At 39.3% G+C, this 20,283-nt stretch overlaps 1 protein-coding gene and 2 long non-coding RNA genes across 9 annotated transcripts in view; 2 read left to right on the top strand and 1 right to left on the bottom strand.

The window, feature by feature from the left end:
* Positions 1 to 20,283, bottom strand: part of LOC144770775 (phospholipase A2 inhibitor and Ly6/PLAUR domain-containing protein-like) — a 1,602,193-nt gene that overhangs the window by 379,921 nt on the left and 1,201,989 nt on the right. The window lies entirely within an intron of this gene.
* LOC144770776 (uncharacterized) overlaps positions 1 to 20,283 on the top strand; it is a 363,844-nt gene that overhangs the window by 177,038 nt on the left and 166,523 nt on the right. The window lies entirely within an intron of this gene.
* Positions 10,806 to 18,888, top strand: LOC144767721 (uncharacterized). Its single transcript, XR_013598324.1, has 3 exons — positions 10,806 to 10,929; positions 17,861 to 17,936; positions 18,841 to 18,888. It is a non-coding gene; the product is annotated as an uncharacterized LOC144767721 (long non-coding RNA).

Consider the following 20,283-nt stretch of genomic DNA (forward strand, 5'->3'; position numbering starts at 1 on the left):
CATCCGGATCTTGGCATCTCAGCGCCTTGTGGTGTCTTCTACTCCGAAAATATAGTAGAAAATATTGTTGCGCTGCCTTTGGCCCCATTCACACATCAGTCCGCTACTGACACCATCTCACAGGCCAACAGGGCGCCCCACGCCGACTTTTACCATTGTACGATGGCCACACCAGTGCCACAACTTGCTAGACACCACCTCGGTGCCATCCGGATCTTGGCATCTCAGCGCCTTGTGGTGTCTTCAAATCAGAAAATATTGTTGCGCTGCCTTTGGCCCCATTCGCACATCGGTCCGCTACTGACGCCATCTCACAGGCCAACGGGGCGCCCCACGCCGACTTTCAGGATGGCCACACCAGTGCGGCAACTTACTAGACACCACCTCGGTGCCATCCGGATCTTGGCGCGTTGTGCTGCCTTCGACCTATTCGCACATCGGTCCGCTACTGACGCAAACTCACAGGCCAACGGGGCGCCCCACGCCGACTTTCAGCATTGTAGGATGGCCACACCAGTGCGGCAACTTACTAGACACCACCTCGGTGCCATCCGGATCTTGGCGCGTTGTGCTGCCTTCGGCCTATTCGCACATCGGTCCGCTACTGACGCAAACTCACAGGCCAACGGGGCGCCCCACGCCGACTTTCAGCATTGTAGGATGGCCACACCAGTGCTGCAACTTGCTGGACACCACCTCGGTGCCATCCAGATCTTGGCGCGTTGTGTTGCCTTCGGCCTATTCGCACATCGGTCCGCTACTGACGCCGCCTCACGTGCCAACGTATTTTCTCCTAATTTTACACCCTATGCCGCATAACAGGTCATGTGACTTGTTTATAAAACTTTTCATTGGTTCATTTTACTTTTGGTTTCCTAATGATGGAAGGCTTGATCATGTGACCTAAAAACAACACTTTTCATAGGATGAAAACTTTTTTTTTTCCCCAAACGATGAAAGCCCCACCTTGTTTCTGGATGTTTCAGACTGAAGCTGGCGTCAGCATGAAAGCACCACCATCTCGTAGCTCAGTCGTGGTCATTCCGCGAGCAATCATGGCAGCCGCTCCCCACCAGAAGCCTGCAGGAGTCGGAGCCCCCAAAACCTTTGATGAATTCTCAAGGCGGAGGGGACGCTTTCGAGAATGAGGTCCAAGACCTAGCAGACAAGCGTCCGATTTCCAAGGTGTCCCAGGGCCATTTCAGTGGACCAGGCCCAAAAAGGAAACAGCCTGCCGCCATTTTGAGAGTCCTGTGACAGCCGCCTATCGCTGCACCGCAAGAGTGGGCGCAACTCAGCTGAATTGCGGCTTTTGACACAGTGGACCAAAAACGGACGGAATGGCAATTGAAACGGTAAAGGGGCGCCCCACTACAACAGATGACACTCCACCTGGAGAGGCCCGTTCACGCCGCCTCCCCCGGGGCGCTCCACGCCGTTATTCGGAGCAGCATTGTAGGATACCAAAACCAGTGCGGCAACTTACTGGACATCACCTTGGTGCCATCGTTCTGCTGCCTTGGAACTATTCGCGCAACAGTTTGCTACTGATGACCCACCCCCCGCGACGCCCCATGCCGTTATTTGCTGGGTGGCAACTTACTAGACATCACTTTCGTGTCATCTAGATTTCAACGCGTTCTGCTGCCTTGGAACTATTCGCACAACAGTTTGCTACTGATGACCCACCCCCCGCGACGCCCCACGCCGGAAATCTGGACGTTGTGCTGCGTTGGGACTATTCGCACAGCCGACCGCTACTTCGTTGTTTTTCCCTAAAAATGTTTATATGTTATTACTATTTTTGTTTTCTTGTATATATTTATAAATTATTAAAGTTTTATAATCTTACTACTTTGTCGGAGTGCTATATATTTTTAATGTGACACATAATTGTAAAAACTTTGATGTACAAACAGTCATCCCTGGAATCTTCCGCTTCAGGCTCGGTCCCCTCCCCAATCACAATACAGGATGGTTTTCAGATAATAGCAACGCTTCTGCTGTGACGGATCTCATCGAGTGTGGGCCTTGATCTACTATAACTCCTTTGAAGAGGGGTGATTCTTTACAGCTGTGGCCATAAACTACATCTGCAGGGCTAGCTGATACCCTAGGACCAGCCTGGACAATCGGACACAGAGGAAAAGGAGTGTCAGAGGGTGCGGTAGTGAATAGGGCGAAAGGGAGGTGTCGGGCGGGCACAGGGTGTGATTCTCAGGGAACAGCAGCGCAGATGGGGGAGGTTTATTACCCATGCATAAGACAGAGAGCGGGGGTGACCACTGCCTGGGGGAGATGTTTGCGAGGGTGGGGAGCCATGCTAAGGATCGACAGCGTGCACAGAGTGGGTCTGGTCAAGGCATCTAAAATGGCTGCCGTGCACGACAAAAGTGTGGCATTTGAAAAAAGACAAGATGGCGCAGACAATGTTTTTCAACACTTCCTGATTTCCTTCGAATCGAACGTTAACAGACGTTGGGGCATATTACCAAAGTTAAGCGATATTTATCCCTAACGATGCTTAGCAACGATTTTTTTACCGTCAGAAATTATCGCAGATAAACCTTGCTATTATCAAGGTTTATCGGAAATACGATGAAAAACGACCGCAATGCATTAATATCGCTGAAAACTCAGCGATATTCATGCATTACCGAGCTAATGCTCTTAGCCATGTTATCCACCTCCCATTGGATAACATGGCTAAGAACTGCTCAGGGCAGGTGGTAGCTTTTAGAGATATTCGCCCTTATCTCGAATATTTCCAAAAGTTGATAATAGGAGATAGCGATGTTAGCGACTGTTTCCAGTCGCTAACATCTTGGCATGCCCACTTTGCATGTCATTAGTGATAAATATCACTCACATGCAAAGTGGGGCCCAAGATGGTCGCTATCTTCTACTAGCCGTCGCTAACTGGTGTTAGCAACAGCTAGGTAATACACATATAATTTTATCTCCGCAAAGCGGAGCGCTGTTACAGATATATATCTTGTTTCTGAACGTTAATTTCTCAAAATGCACTGAAGCACATATATTGAGACCTAGCAAAGGCACATCGGGCTACCAGTCCCTACAATTTTGCCAAGTTTCGTGCAAATCCATTCAGCTGTTCGATCCTACCGAGAGACAAGATGGCGGCCGCTACGGACTGTTTGGAATGTTTACAGACACCGGAGAGCCAATCAGCTTCGCTTCGCAAAGCTCCGTAACGCGAAAAGTACGCGAAGCGGTGCGCTGTTACAGATATATACCTTTTTTTGAACGTTAATTTCTCAAAATCCACTGGAGCACATATATTGAGATCTAGCAAAGGCACATCGGGCTACCAGTCCCTACAATTTTGCCAAGTTTCGTGCAAATCCATTCAGCTGTTCGATTATTATTATTTTTATTTTTTTTTGCCCCGCGGGGCCCTTTTAAAACCTCCACATCAAACCTAGGGGGTGAGCGACAATGTACTATGCCCCCTTATGGTCATTTGCCCCTTCGCTTTGGCCTCCTCTTGTCTCTCGATCCTACCGAGAGACAAGATGGCGGCCGCTACGGACTGTTTGGAATGTTGACAGACGCCGGAGAACCAATCAGCTTCGCTTCACAAAGCTCCGTTGCGCGAAAAGTCCGCGAACCAGAGCGCTGCCCGGTCCGCTGTTACAGATATATATCTTTTTTTAAACGTTAATTTCTCAAAATCCACTGGAGCACATATATTGAGACCTACAAAAGGCACATCGGGCTACCAGTCCCTACAATTTTGCCAAGTTTCGTGCAAATCCATTCAGCCGTTCGGGCTAAAAGTGAGGCCAACCGCCCTATGGAAATTAACATGGGAAAAACGCGTTTTGGGACCCCCCTTTTTTCTCGGCCCCCACTGGACGAACCCCCCCCAAATTTTCAAGGGCTGCTCAGAAACAAAATGTGCCATTTTCCTGAAAATTTCAGCCAATTCCGTCCACAAACGCCAAAGTTATTAGACATAGAATTTTCAAAAAACCCATAGAGAAAAAATCCTAACTATATATACCTACTGGCGACCGCCAGTAGGTAATATATATATATATATTACCTACTGGCGGTCGCCAGTAGGTATATATAGTTAGGATTTTTTCTCTATGGGTTTTTTGAAAATTCTATGTCTATATATATATATATTACCTACTGGCGGTCGCCAGTAGGTATATATAGTTAGGATTTTTTCTCTATGGGTTTTTTGAAAATTCTATGTCTAATAACTTTGGCGTTTGTGGACGGAATTGGCTGAAATTTTCTGGAAAATGGAACATTTTGTTTCTGAGCAGCCACTGGAAATTTGGGGGGAGTTGGTCCAGGGGGGGCCGAGAAAAAAGGGGGGTCCCAAAACGTGTTTTTAACATTGAGTTTTCCATAGGGCGGTTAGCCTCACTTTTAGCCCGAACGGCTGAATGGATTTGCACGAAACTTGGCAAAATTGTAGGGACTGGTAGCCCGATGTGCCTTTTCTAGGTCTCAATATATGTGCTTCAGTGGATTTTGAGAAATTAACGTTCAAAAAAAGATATATATCTGTAAGCGCGGACCAGGCAGCGCCCCGGTACGCGTACTTGACGCGTAACGGAACTTCGCGTAGCGAAGTTGATTGGCTCTCCGGTGTCTGTCAACATTCTAAACAGTCCGGAGCGGCCGCCATCTTGTCTCTCGGTAGGATCGAGAGACAAGAGGAGGTCAAAAGCGAAGTGGCAAATGACCTTAAGGGGGCATAGTAGATACTCCCTGACCCCCTAGGTTTGATGTGGAGGCTTTAAAGGGGCCCCGCTAAGCAAAAAAAAAAAAAATTTTTTTTTGTTTTTTTTCGTGGTTAGCGCCCGGTACGCGAACCGGGAAGCGTACTGGGGAGCGTATCACAATAAAAAATGAATGATAGACTTTTCAAATGCTGTATGTTAATTGATTGTTGGTTTTGTTGATTATTTTTTTTTTTTTTTAAACTTTTTTTATTGTGTTTCATAATTTATTAAACTTTCTAACATTTCATTGTCAGAAATTTCATAATCATGGAATATAGATTGTAGTCTCTGAGGTTGTAAAATGTCCTCATTTGCAAGGAGGTTATCTACTGCTTGCACACATTGCAGTAGTTCTTGGTCCCATGTTTCATCCATAAATTCAATCTCATTTGGATCAATGATTTCTGTGTTGGACTCTGGAAGGACAATTTCAAATGAAATGTTTTGTTCACTTTCCATTTTTCCTGAAATTTGCATAAAAAAAATATATATTAGTAGAGGTAGGGCACTGTTGGGATTAATTTTAGATAGGCAGTTTTTATCAGAGAATTTATCTTTGGGCAGTGTATAGTATCAGAGTGGAAGTAGGAATATAAAAAAGTGTATCTAAATTTATAAGTACTACAGAGGGATAGTATATAACTAACAGAAAAAGTTTGCCATATTAACTTAAAGTGCACAATATACTTCAGTTTTAAAAATAACAACTTACCTTTAAAAAGAAGTTGAAGTTATTAATGAAAATCCAAATGAAATGTACACCAGGAAGTAGTAGTCAAAATGGCTGTGTTTCCTTCTCTTCCTTTATATATATTCGGGTACATAACCAATCAAATATCATGTAAAAAAAGTAGAAAATGAAAGTAACATTTTAATTGGTTGTCAATTCCAACACTTCAGATGTGTTTTGTGAAGTAATTTACCTCACGGTATTTAGAGAGGACTACAGGCTAAATGGCTAAATGGAATTCCAATCAAATTTGTGAAAATGGTAGGGATTGGTATGTAGTATGAGCTATTCTATATTTGGTGAAATTGTCTCCAGTGGCTTTTCTGTGAACTACTTTCCCACCTTTTTTGATGGTGTGCTTCCCAGGAAGCGACCCGGTACGCGAACCGTTGAGCGCCTCGGTTCGCGGACCTTAAGCGTTCCGGGAGTCCACCATTTTGTGTTTCGGTCGAATTATGATACAAGATGGAGGGCAAATAATGTTCAGAATGGGTAGAAGGGGGCACGGTAGACTTATCTTGACCCCCTAGGTTTTGTGAGGGTGGCTGAGGAGGCCCATATGTGCGGAAAAAAAAACATTTTTTTTAAAAATTTCGCGAGGTTAGCTCCCGGTACGCGTACCGGGTAGCGCACCAGGGAGCGTATTTTGTTGAAAATTAGTGAAAATAGTTAGAGTAAAAAAATAATTGTGAGTGATTAGATGTAGGGTAGCTCTGAGAAGAGCTTTTGGGTTTATGGTACATTTAGGTACTTATAAGTAGGTACCAATGCACATTCTTAAATTCAGAGTGAAAACTCTGTTGCCCTCATCTGAGAAGTGAACTCCATCTCCTCTGTAGATATCTTGCATGTAGTAACGCAAGTTATTGTTGTACAGGGAGCCCATTCCATGGTCTCTCATGTAAGCTGAAACAGATTTGTTTACATGCTTCCTCGACTTCTCAATTTGTGGACAAAATTGGTTTGACCACCTCCATTTCTGTCTTTGGCATATATTTGAATATACCAAGGCAGTCTGAGGAAAAAGTGCCATTAATTGCTCAAAGGTGTCCTTTAAAAGCATTTCCAGACCTACACCAGTCAAAGTGCCCAAGTCATTACCTCCACAGTGCACAATTAACAGGTCAGGTTTTGGCAAATGCATAAAGGTTTTCACCAATGGTATCAATTGGTGACATTTTAATCCTCTCTGGCCAAACCACTTAATTTCCACATCTTGTAAATTGAGGTTAGGTAAATTTCTGCTTTCAACGTACCTTTGAGCCCAGTGAATATAACTATGACCAACAATCCAGACAGAAAACATGGTGAGAGAAGGTTCTCCTGCAGTCAGATGAAGTGTGGCAATGAAATGGCAGTTGAAAAAATGTGAGTTTGAAATGAAAAAAACTGTGGAGTTTCTGTGTTCATGAAGTAGTAACAGTGATTGGTGGATTTTGATTGATGAAAACAGAAAGTTAGGGTGTAGAGATGTGTTCTTTGAAAGATGTATTTTGAGTGGTCAATAAAAAATCATTAAATGAAAGAAAGCACTGGATATGCAGGTGCACTGAGAGTTCAGAGTTCAATTGCAACATTGTTGTGTGAATTTGCAAACACCAGAGTTTCTCCAAGAGGTGGTTGCTATGGAAAATAGGCAGAAAGGGCAGAGGGGGAAGGGTTTTCATTTGAAAAAAAGTGAGGGAAGAGTTTTGATTGGGTGACATGAGAAATATGTGTGAAGAATTACACCATTTCTGTGCTTTTGATAGCTGCAGACTCTGGAGTGCATACCTTTTGCTCTGCTGAAGACAAATTGGTGTGTTTCTGAGACTGTTTTCAAACTCAAAGTATTTGCTAAGGTGAGAAAATATTTCTTTACTTTAGATAGAGAATAGTGTGCTTTAAGGAGAAAATTATGATTTATGTGGCGCAATTTGCTAGTAAATATGCTCTCACATGTGCATGGAAATTTTTGATTTTGAATGTTTCTGTTATATAGCCATGTTAAAAGTGACTCAACCATGCTGGAAAGTCAATCAAAAAATGATTTCATGTATTTTAATGACATTTTAAGTCATTTTCTGATGTGCAGTGTTTAGAAATTATGATTTGAAAATCGTTTTTGTGGAAAAGGAATTGTTTTTAAAATCATGACAAGGAAATAATGGTGTATGGTTATTTATAAGGCAATTGACTGTCCTTGATGTTATTTTTCTCATTTTAGTGTAAGACCTTTCTCTGTGGCGCAAATTGCTTGTAAATATGCTCTTACATGTGCATGAAAATTTTAATTATCAATGTTTGTGTTACATAGCCATGATAAAAGTGAACCAACCATGCAGGAAAGCCAATAAAAAAACGCTTTCATGTGTTTCAATGACATTTTAAGTCATTTTCTCATGTGCAGTTTTTTGAAATTATGATCTGAAAATCGTTTTTGGGAAAAAGGAATTGTTTTTAAATTCAAGAGAAGGACATAATGGTGTATGGTTCTTTATAAGGCAATTGACTGTCCCTGATGTTATTTTTCCCATTTTAATGTCAGACCTTTCTTTGTGGCGCAAATTGCTTGTAAATATGCTCCCACCTGTACATTGAAAATTTTGATTTTGAATGTTTATGTTACATAGCCATGTTTAAAGTGACCCTACCATGCAGGAAAGCCAATCAAAATACGCTTTTATGTGTCTTAAGGACAATTTAAGTAATTTTCCCATGTGTAGTGTTTTGAAGTTATGATTTGAAAATCGTTTTTGAGGTAAAGGAATGTTGTTAAAATTTATGTTCGCCATATGCCCCCAAATTTCTTTCTCAGGGTTGCAGCAGGGTGCTCTTGAGACACCCCTGCACTTTTGGAATAAATTCCTAATTTGTGATGAGCAAATTGTTAATCGCAAATTGCACCTTCATTTATATGAGCCTCCTAGCCCATGGAAATGAATGGGTAATTTGCAATTAGCAATTTTCTCATCGCAAATTTGGAATGGTAAAGAATCGCTATTTATTCCTTAAAATTCGCTTTTTTGGAAATGCAAAATAGTTATATGATACATATGGCGGTTGATGTCTAACAAGATAAGAAGCTTATGGATACATTTATGATGACTGGTGCAATGAAGTAGAAATCACTTACTTCATTGGTAGGCCTTTACAATAAATTATCTCCTCTGTATTCTTCATCAAGCATAACTTTAATCTGCAATCCTGAGTAGGCCTCACCTTAAACAAACCTCTGGATAGGCCACATCTTATTGTCATCCTGATTTAATCATTTATAATTCTAGGGACAGATTTATGATAGGTGTATACCTCTTTTGTGCCACTTAGAAAACATTGTCCATGGGGAAATGAATTAAAATGTCATTAAGACACATGAATGTGTTTTTTTTAAACGTTTGCAATTTTTTTGGGTCACTTTCAACATGGCTATGTGTCTGAAACAGTCAAAATCTAAATTTGCAATGCACTGGTGGGAGCATATTTACAAGGAATGTGCTTCATGGGGAAAGGTCTTATAATGTAATATGGGAAAAATGACATTAGAGATACTGAAATGCCTTATAGAGAAGCATACACCATTATGTCCTTGTCATAAATTTGCAAACCATTACTTTTCCCCAAAAACGATTTTCAAATTATATTTAGAAAACAGTGCACATGTGGAAATTACTTAAAATGTCAATAATTCAAAAATTGTGATTCCTTAAATGCAATGTATAAAAAAAAAATATGTAAAAAATGATATTAAGGATTTGGAAACTACCACCAACTTGTAGTTTGTGGTAATTTGCGAATTCTTTTCAAAAAGAATTTTTTTTTTAAAAAAAAAAAGGTCCCATATGACGCCCATACATGCCATTAGGGCATGTAGGTGTGCCATGTGCTCCCAAATTTCTTTTTCAGGGGTGCAGCAGGTTGTTCTTGAGATACCCCTGCACGCTTGAAAAAAATCCTATTTTGTGATGAGCTAATTGCTAATCACAACTTGCAACATTAATTCCTATGAGCCTCCTAGCCTATGGAAATGAATGGGTAATTTGCAATTAGCAATTTGCTCATTGCAAATTAGGAATAGTAAAGAATCGCTATTTATTCCTTAAAATTTGCTATTTATAATATGTAAAATATTTTGATGATACATATGGCAGTTCATCTGTAACAAGATAAGAAGCTTAGGGATAGATTTATGATGAGTGGCGCATCCCCAGGGATGTGACAGTCATCCTGCGCCACTGTTCCGCCACCCATGGTGTGCTGCATTTACAATGCGGCGCAGCATGGGGCAAAAAAGGCACAGATGTGTGACGCATCTGTGCTGTAAAGGTGGCGCATTGCTGGAGTTGTATCGTAAGTGCGATGCAGCTCCAGCAAGGATCAGGGGTGCCCCATCTATACAATGCTGCGTCAAGACCTATGCCAGCTTCAAGCAGGTGCAGGGTTTTGAAGCAGCTTTCTCCTATCTGATTGTAAATGCGGCACACCATGGGTGGTAAAGCAGTGGTGCACATTAACTGGTGCATGCCTGGGGATGTGCCATTTAATATAAATCTGCACTTTAACATTTGAGTATGTGCAGGGGACACAGAGTCGTTGAGGCTTATCCAAGGTTAAGAACAGATGAGTCCTGTCCAGTGAAAAATTAGACATAGGCTTCACCTGCTCAGCATCGCTGGACATGGCTAAATAATAGCTGCAAAATGTTACTCTTGTTAAATAATTTTACTATTATAATCTGTGAGATTTGTCTCTTACTCTGCAACATCTCATTGTTGTTGTCTTTCTTTAAAGATAAAGACAACCTCAACATGAGCGACAATCTGCAATCAGTTGATTTTGACCTCATCATTGAACTTGTAATTGAAACATCAGTGGATGTTGATCCATTGGATGATTTAAATCCTGAGGATGAAGAAGAGCGTGATGAGGATGCAGATTTGTCCGAATTATATGATATAGGATGGGAAGATGACCTGCTTGAGCCTTTGGAATTATAAACATTTATTTTTAAAATTTATAATGAATAAAAAGTAAAAAGGTAAACCGTTTAATTTAAAAATAAAGACACCTTCAAAAACAGGTTATGTGTAGTGTCTTCAATAAAATATTAAAATATGCTCATAAAATTAGATCAGATTCACATATAAAATAGCATAGGTAACATAAATATAAATCTCATTTCTTTTCTGCTACTTCTGTATTGTAAATTTGCAAGGACTAAAAAATCTTCTATTTAAAATGTCAAGTAGTGTGTTATGTTTTTGATCACTATTACTGATTTACTGTTTGATAATATTTTTTTATTAACATTTTTATTATATTTTTCCTCAGATTCAACTATGCCTACAAAAATAAGAGAGATGAAGGCTGCAAAACGTCAAAGACAGCAGGAGAAAAAAAAAATGCAGCAGTCCTCTAACAAAAAGATTTCTCAAGCGATGAAGAAAGCACCGGGTAAGAGCTCTAAATATTTCATAAAAAATATTTCAAATAAAAAAAATATTAGTACAGAAAATGTTTCAATCCATAACAACACAAGTAAATCAAATGGAAAGAAAAGGACAAATGAAAATGTTACTGCTAGAGCAAGAGATAAATCTGTGCATGATAGTAGAAGGAAACAACAGTTTACGGAGATTCGTAAACGAATGTTCCGTAACAGGATAATTGGCAATTTGTTAAAAAATATTAAGAAAGGTCAACAGAAATTAGTTTTTTATAGGAGAAAAAAAAAAGTTGAGAAAGTTATTGATCAGGCTTTTGAAATTAAACGTAAGTTATTTATTTTGATAATCAATAGAATTAGGAAGCTAAACAAGGCAATTTTTGATTTCAAAAGAAATAGTAGATGGAAGAGAATAGTTAATCGTAGTAATTTTTGTGAAGTTTTTTCTGGAGAATGGATACATAGTTCAAGCTGTGAGGCATTTTTTAATGAAGAGAGTTATTTCCAGGATAATGATTTGGTGCATGCAGTTGACATCAGTGGTCGTGCTTATGAAGTGAAAGATGGTTGTCCAGTTGAAAAAGAAAAACTTGTGACAACAGAGGCAGAAGAGTTGTTAGGTAATGAGGTTTTAGGAAGACGTGCTAAGGGTCCTGTGTACACCTGGAAGTGTAGTAGTATTTGCAGTGTGCGACAGGATTCTATCAATTTGCTTTGTGATTTTGTACGGTCATTTAACAAGAAAAGTTTGAAGCAGAAAATGAGGTTGTTGCAAGAATTAGATCCTTGCAGAGTGAGAGAAGTGACAGGTTTGCATGGTCATTCACTGGCTTGTCTTTCCAGGAGAGTATGCCAGAGTGTTTTTCATCATTTCAGGATGCTAGCAGTGCATCATAACAAAGTGAGGAAGTTAGTTAGACTGTTGTATTATGCTAAGAGTCCAGCAATTATGCTGAAACAATTATGTGCTGCTCTTCTGCATGGTTCTGAAATAGATGTGAGGAATATATGTGAAGAAATTGAGTTTTGTTACTTTGGAAGTAAAGAGGAGAATGTTGAAATTGAGCAAGAAATAGAGGGTCATTTGGAAGATACTGTACATGTTTCCAGTACAGATAATTTCCAGAGGGAAATTGCGACGTTTGACATGAAATCAAGTGAGAGGCCTAATTTCACTTGTGTGTGTTGTCGACGCACTTATTATAAGAATCAGACTAAGTTAGTGGATTTATATGCAAAAAGTGAAAGGGAAAATAATAGTGAATGGAAGGATTTTGCAACATACTTGATGGTAGAAAATTGTTTTGATTTGGGATTGGATCAACGTGTGTGTACTTATTGTTGTAACAAATTAAAACAAAACCAGATGCCTGCTAGAGCAGTTCATAATAATCTGGAATTGGTTGAGATTCCTTCTGAATTGAAGGACTTAAATACTTATGAATCTATTTTGATTCAAAGTATCCATCCCTTTCAGGCTATTGTAAGAATGGAGCCAAAGACAGGGAAATTGCCTCCATCAGATTTACAGAGAGGATTAAAGGGAAGAGTTGTTTATTTGCCTCTAGATTTGAAGAAAAACATTAACACAATTGGAGTAGAAAAAGTGGAAGAGGAACCTCTGGTTATCTTAGTTAATGGGGTTCCGACAAAGAATAAGAAAATATGGCAAGATTTAGTAGATGTTAGGAAAGTTAAAAAGGCAACATTGTATTTGAAAAAAAATAATAAATACTATAAGAATGTATATGTTGAAGAAGAGGAAGTAAGTGAGGAAGAGGATAGCGATTTGTGTGCTGGTCAAATTGAGAAAGTAGAACTCTCTACTAGTGAGGAAATATATGAACATTATAGTGTTCATCCTTTGCATTCAAAGGAAGTCATGGGGAATGCTATTGAGTTGTTTCAAATGAAACAAGCCAAAGGGAGTCCCATTAGTGTTTGGGAGCAAAGTTTGGAAGCTCGGTGTTTCCCACAGCTTTTTCCAACAGGTCAGGGAGGAAGATATGATGAGCGACCTCATCAAATTCCTGCTTCTGAATACCGGACTTTGCGATTGTATGCAGGAGATGCTAGGTTTCGACAATGCATTCCATATTTGTTTCATCTCCTGTTTGAAAGCGATCTGTCTGGACTGTCATATGCAGTGAACCACATCTTGAAAAGTGGTATACACATGCAAAACATCTCGGCAAGTGATTTTATGGATAAAGTGAATGTCCAAGATAGTATTTTGGATTCTCACCTGATTAATCTCATGGCGTGTCAGCGTGGTACTAATGAGTACTGGTACCGTCGTCATGGTGATTTAAAATGTATGCTGAGGAACTTAGGTACTCCCACATGGTTCCTCACTCTGAGCTGTGCCGAGTATGGCTGGGAAGACTTACTTGAATTTCTACGAGAGGCAAATGCTAACGTAGAAAACATCGAATTCAAGACACCCGGAGAACTGTGCTCTTTGGATCCAGTCAATGTATGTAGGTACTTCAATCATAGATTTGAAGCTATGATGTCTTTCATCATGAATAAGAAGAATCCACCTCTTGGAGAGGTGTTGGATTTCTTCTGGAGAAAGGAGTACCAAGCAAGAGGTGCTCCTCATATACATATGTTGCTGTGGATCAAGGATGCACCTAAATTTGGAACGGATCCAGATGACTCAGTGATGAGTTTCATCCAACAGTATTCTACGTGTGCTGTTCCAAACGCAAAGGAGAAGAAAAGCCTAAGAGAAAAAGTTCTGCGTTTCCAAAGCCATCGATGTGGAAAGTACTGCCGTCGTAAATTCCGAAACAAGGACAAGTTCTACACTAAATGTCGTTTCGGCTATCCACGACCGGTGATTTCTAAAGGAAGAGTAAACAGTTTGATGTCTTCGCTGCGACACAATGTCATGAAGAAATCACCTAAAAACACTTACAATTTGAAGAGGAACGAAGAGTCCAAGTACATCAACGACTACAACCCGGTGATTTTGTCCATGTGGAATGCTAACATGGATATACAGTTTGTGGCTGATAACTGTATGGCTGTGGCTCGGTATGTGACGTCTTACATCACCAAAAAAGAGAAGACAGAATTGAAGGATATGTGGGAGGACATTTCCCATGAAAAGAGCCTCAGCAAGAAGTTGTACAGTTTCAGTCTGAAGATGTTGTCGCATCGAGAAATCGGAGCGTACGAATGTTCTGACCGGTTGTCTTCAGCAAGTCTCTATGCCAAGTCCAGGAGTATCGTTTGGGCGAGTCTTGGTCTTGCTGCAACGCGTAATCGAGTTCTCAAACCTGTGCGGGAAATTGAGTATTTGGCGGAAAAGGAGCCAAACAGTACCGACATTTTGAAGACCAACATGTTGGATACATATTATCCAAATCGAAGCAGTCACCTCGAGAATGTTTGTCTGTATGAGGTTCTGCAAAATTACATGTTCAAGAGGAACATCAAAGAAGATACTGAGAAAGGAGTGTATGCTGTAATAGGAAGTGAGGGATGTCTGGTGAAGCAAAGAAAATGCCACTTGATAAACCATCGAAAATTGAGTGGCGAATCTCCTGAAAAAAAGGAGTTTTTCTATTTAGCACTTTTGCAACTTTTCAAGCCTTGGCGTGCAGAAGAGGAACTGCTTGGAGATTTCCTCTGTTATGAAGACTCTTTCAATGCCGCCAAGGAGACCATAGAATGTCCTGCTTTTCCCAAATATGTAGAAATGTTGAATGCGGAAATTGAGCAGGAAGCAACAATTGCAGCCGAGATTGCCAGAGACAGTTCTCAGGACAGTCAGAGTTCTGCTTCATTGAGTCAGGATCCACTAGGAGGACCTCTTATTGAAAATGAAGCTGCCACTGCTATGAATGAGGTGGAAAGAGCCATGGCACATGCTCAAGAGGATGTGGTTAACTTAGAAGAGTTGGAAAGGCAACTCAACGTTGAGCAGAGGAAAATATATGACGAAGTTACCATGCAAATTGATCATGGATTAAGTCATGATAAGAAAGAGTGCTCATGTACGTCGTTGAAGCCTGTCCGACTGTACGTGAGTGGAGAAGCGGGAACTGGAAAAAGTTTCCTCATTAAAGCAATTTCATGCTATTTGCAGGAAAGGACAGAGTCATCGCTGTCTTGTGTTGTCACTGCTCCAACTGGACTGGCAGCACATAATATTAAAGGGATTACTTTACATCATTTACTGATGCTGCCAGTGGAGCATGACAACAAATTAGAATATCACAAGCTATCTGGAGATGCTTGTTTTGAAGTTTCAAGAATCTTGAGGAAAATGAAACTTCTTATCATTGACGAAGTAAGCATGGTTTCCAATGTCATGCTTGCCTTTGTGCATTTGAGGATGCAAGAAGTTCTCAAAACAGAGTATGATGTGTTATTTGGTGGCAAACACATCATTGTTTTCGGAGATCTTCTGCAGCTGACACCAGTGAAAGGGCAACCTGTGTTCAAAATGCTCACGCATGAAGATACCAGGAAGTGCCTAGGCAGCATTGGCAACGTCAATATATGGTTAAACTTCAATTATGCTGAACTGCATGAAAATATGCGTCAGGCAAAGGATGAAGTTTACAAGACTATTCTACAAGATGTTAGAATTGGAAAAGTGACCGAGCATGGAAAAGAAGCTTTACATGCACGATTACTGTCAAATTTATATCCAGAACAAGATGTTGTGCCTGAGAATATTTTTCAGAAAATTACTGATAAGAAATCTGGAATATGTTTGATGCCAACTCTTGCAGAATGTGCCAAATTTAACAACAAAATGTTGCATTTAGAAAAGCAAGAGATTGTGAAAGTGGAAGCTATTGATAGAGTACAGCATATGGGATCAACAATTATTTTGTCTGAGAATCTGAAATCAAAATTGGATTCATTAGAGAAGACTATATCTAAAACTGCAGGTTTTGAAAAGACTCTGAATGTGTGCTTGAACTGCCGTATAATTTTAAGAAGGAATTTACATGTTGAAAGAGGTCTGGTAAATGGATCAATGGGTAATGTTGTTGATTTTGTGAAATACAGAAATAGAGATGGAATTGAATTTTTAAAAATTAAATTTGATGGCATTGAGGAAGTACAGCTAATTGCTCGTTGTTCTGCTAGATTTTTGCTTGTAAAAGACTTATATGTTCGCCGTAAGCAGTTCCCTGTTTGCTTGGCATATGCGGTGACAATTCATAAATCGCAAGGTTTAAGTGTAGACACTGCATTGGTGAATATTGGCAGTTCTGTGTTCAAGGAGGGTATGGCATATGTGGCATTGTCACGAGTTAGAACTTTATCGGGATTGTACTTGATTGAGTGTGATGTCAGAAACATTTGTGCAGATCTAGATTGTGTTAAGGAATACAATAGGTTAAGAAGAGAGTATGCGCCACATTTGCCTCAGTTTCCTTTGTTTGAGAAACGTCTGGTAGGCCGGAAACGAAGAAATGAGAACAATACTGGGGAGGTTGTAGCAAAAAGACAAAAAGTGAATGAACCTAAAATTACAAGCAGAAACAAAGAGGATTCTGTTGAAGATGTTGTTGGTTTTCAGTTTGAAAACAGTTCTGGTGTCAACTGCTATGCTAATGTAGTAATGAATGTTTTGTTTTCTCTAAAAAATGTAAAAGAAGAGATTGTGGTCAATTCTGATCAAAGATTTTGCAGTTTGTTGAATTCTGTGTTAGAGAAATGTAGCACAGATAGAACAAAAATAGAAAGTGTGTCTGAAATTCGAAACCTGTTAGACAGATGTTCAGGGCAAACACAATTCTCTCAAAATATTCAGCAAGATTGTCAGGAGTTTTTAATGTATATGCTTGATGTATTACATGCTGAAGGTGTAGATGTAGATCAGCTGTTTGGGCTTTCTTATCAATGGCAGCATGACTGCGAGAACTGTATGGTATCAAGTACTACTAGTGTAGACTCAGAAAGATTTATATATTTAACTTTGCCAGACAGTAAATCAGTCTCCTTTAATAAGCTAGTAAAAGCTGCTAATCACAGCATGGAGTGTAGCCAATGTAAATCTGAAATGATGTCCACATTATTTATACGAAAATATGGCCAGTACGTCATTTTAATGTTCCAACGATGTAGGCCTGATGGAACAAAATTGACAACTTTAATAAAAAAATTTGTAGCTTCGCAGTTGTCAATATCAGGAAGGACTTTTGTAACTATAGCAATTATATATCATGACGGCCCTTCAATATCATCAGGACATTACACAGCTTATTTAAAGTCTAGAAATGGCTGGTCATTCTGCAATGATTCTGTTTTAATTTTCACAAAAAAATTGCCGTATGACCTTAAAAACTCTTACCTGGTGTTTTTAAAACCAAAATTTTAGGAAAATAATCTCGGGATATGATCTGTGGAATTTCAAGAAGTTCTAATGGCTCCTACACAATTTGGCCTTGAGGATAAGTGTAGTTCAGAGACATAACTTCTAATCAAAGGATTGGACATTATGGAGATGTATGTGCACTTTAAATGAGTTCAGAAAAATTGTTTCTTTTCATAAGCTAATTGAAGCAGCCAATCAAAACATGGAGTAGAGGGAATGTAAGTCTGCAATGCTGTCTACTGTTTTACATTGCTTTGTGATTAAAAGTGATGTAGAGAATTAAATAATTGTAGTACTCATAGAGGTAGTGTAAGTCTGCTTCATATTAAGCAGTATCAGTGTCATAGGAAATGTAGAACATGACTGACCAAGAAGGGGAAGATATTATTATTCCAGGATTGTGAAAATGATCTTCAACATTTTAATTCTGAAAGTTGCGGAAATGCCAAATGATGGGATTGGCTTACAAGAAATCCAAGAGTTATAAATATCTCTGACTAGATTTGGCCTTGTGGAAAATAGTGGTAGAGAGCAAGAAGTCATTTATTGCATGTAACGTGTTTTTAAAAACGATGGAGGTTTTCTTTCAGAAAGTGGCGGGCTGAAAGTAATAACAGCACAAAAGAGTGTAAGCTGTTTATAGGACATCCTTGGACGTCATGGAAAGTAAGTTAACTTTAAGGAGTTCTGAATTTTATTTTCTGATGTTGTATGGGTTTTTTAAACACAATCATTTTGATTGTGTTTTTTTTTCCCCGCTGTTACATGATGAATACCTTCAAGTCACTGTTTTTAGTGAATTTTGATACATTCTGAGAACAGCAAAAATAAACCATTTAACATGTATAATTAATTCTGTACTGTTTGCATTTATGATGTATATGTAGAACTGTGTAGGAGGCATGGAGAAGGTGAGTTTTCTGTAAGTGTTAAATTTATTGTATGCAGTGCTGCACTTCTACGTAATCTTTCATATGCTGGACTACATCTGCACAATGAGATACCTAAGCAAAGGAAACACAAGTGATGTGATTGTGAAATGAGCAAAATAAATTGCACATATTTCAATTACATCACTTGAGTTTCCTATCATTACGAATCACATTGTGCAGATCAAGTTTAGGTCTGTCCAGGGAAACATAGGAGGTTTCTACTTTGTTGAAGAGTGCAGTGGACATGACTCACTTCATTAGTAGACTTTCACAGATATTATCTCCTCTGTACACTTCAACAAGTGTAAATCTCATCTTGAACTCTGAGTAGGCCTCACCTCAAACAAATCTCTGGATAGGAGACATGTTATTGGCATACTGAAGCGACACTTTTCTGAAACAAGAGCAATGCAAAAGATGCACCATGTTTTAAGATAGTCCTCACTTCATCTGCATCAAGATACTGTTAGTTTAAAATGTATATCTTTAGCATTGTGTAGAGGACCTGGAGAAGCAGAAGCTTCTGTCAGTGTCAAAGTTGTTGAAAAACTATTTGTCCTTCAATATTTTCCCTTGTCTTTTGTAATTTTTAAATACATATTTTAATTTTTTTTTAAATGTTGGTTCTCTCTTCACAGATTGAAAGTATAGAAATAAAATGTGATTAATTTAACAGCAATTACAAGGTAAATAGTTGTACTCTTTTCGTTACATTTCTATCACATTCACCTACTATTAGATCCACTGCTTCACTTCTTTAATCCTCAGTTTCCTGCCTTTGCTACTTTCCTCATTCCTTTCTCTATTACCTATTTACTCAACTCCTTCCACTCTTTTTCTCAGTCCCTCTGTTCTCATAGTTCCTCAGTCTTGTTCACTCACTCCATCTCTATTACTCTTAGTGTCTGTGAATTACTTTCCCAACTTTTTTTTTTTGGGGACCGCTTCCTGGGAAGTTGCCCGGTTCGCAAACCAGCAGCGTTATGGCAGTCCACCATTTTGTGTTTCGTTCGAATCAAGATACAAGATGGAGGGCAAATAATGTTCAGAATAGGTAGAAGGGGGCACGGTAGATGTATCTTGACCCCCTTGGTTTTCTGAGGGTGGCTCAGGAGGACCATAGTTCTTCACTCTTGTTCACTCTCTCTGTTTCTATTAATGTCACTGTTTATGACTGATCAAAAAAATGTTTTTTAAAAAAGAACAGTAACTATAAGGGAAGGAAATAGACAGTTATGTTAAAAGAAAGACAGCTAAAGGGAGTAAACTAACGATACTGTTACCTACAATCCACTGCTGTTGATGTTACTGACCATGTCATGAATGATGTAATATGTGAAATCATCAACAGTGGATTGTAGGTAACAGTATCCTTATTTTACTCCCTAGAGCTGTCTTTCTTTTAACATAACTGTGTATTTCCTTCCCTTATAGTTACTGTTCTTTTTTAAAAAATATTTTTTTGGTTAGCTTCCGGTACGCGTACCGGGTAGCGCTCCGGGAGCGAACTAAGAGAAATACAGGTTGGCAGAGTTCCAAATTTTCTACTAATTTTTTTATAATGGGGAGTTAGTTCTGAAAAGAACTTTTTTTTTTATGTTTTTGTTGTTTTATATTTTTTTTAGTATTTTTTGAACATTTTTTTACTTTTTTTGTATTTTCTGAACGTTTTTAAAAAATTTTTGGTTTTTTTGGGGGGGGGGGAAACAAAAACGATCCATTATAAAGGGCTCAACAGGAGCAAAAAAAAAAAATGAATTTATTTTTTGGTGCGTTTTGTGCAAACATTAATATGATTTTGAATTGCTCGCAAAATCAAAGTGATGCTACTTTCTCTGTAGCAGATGAAAGCGCCACATTCCACGCACACTTGTTTTACGTGACCAAACAACATTTGGATGTTTGCAATCACCTCCCTCGCCTCTGGTCCCGACACCTCTGGAACCACCGATCTTCTTGCCATTTGGAGGGGATGTTGTTGTTGGTCACGTAGCTGGGCAGCACTATAGTTATTTGGGTGCCACCTACTCATATGCCGATGCATAGTATGATTCCCATAACTATATTTTTTATCGGTGCCC

The sequence above is a fragment of the Lissotriton helveticus genome, chromosome 7 (assembly GCF_964261635.1).
Source record: "Lissotriton helveticus chromosome 7, aLisHel1.1, whole genome shotgun sequence".
NCBI lineage: Eukaryota > Metazoa > Chordata > Amphibia > Caudata > Salamandridae > Lissotriton > Lissotriton helveticus.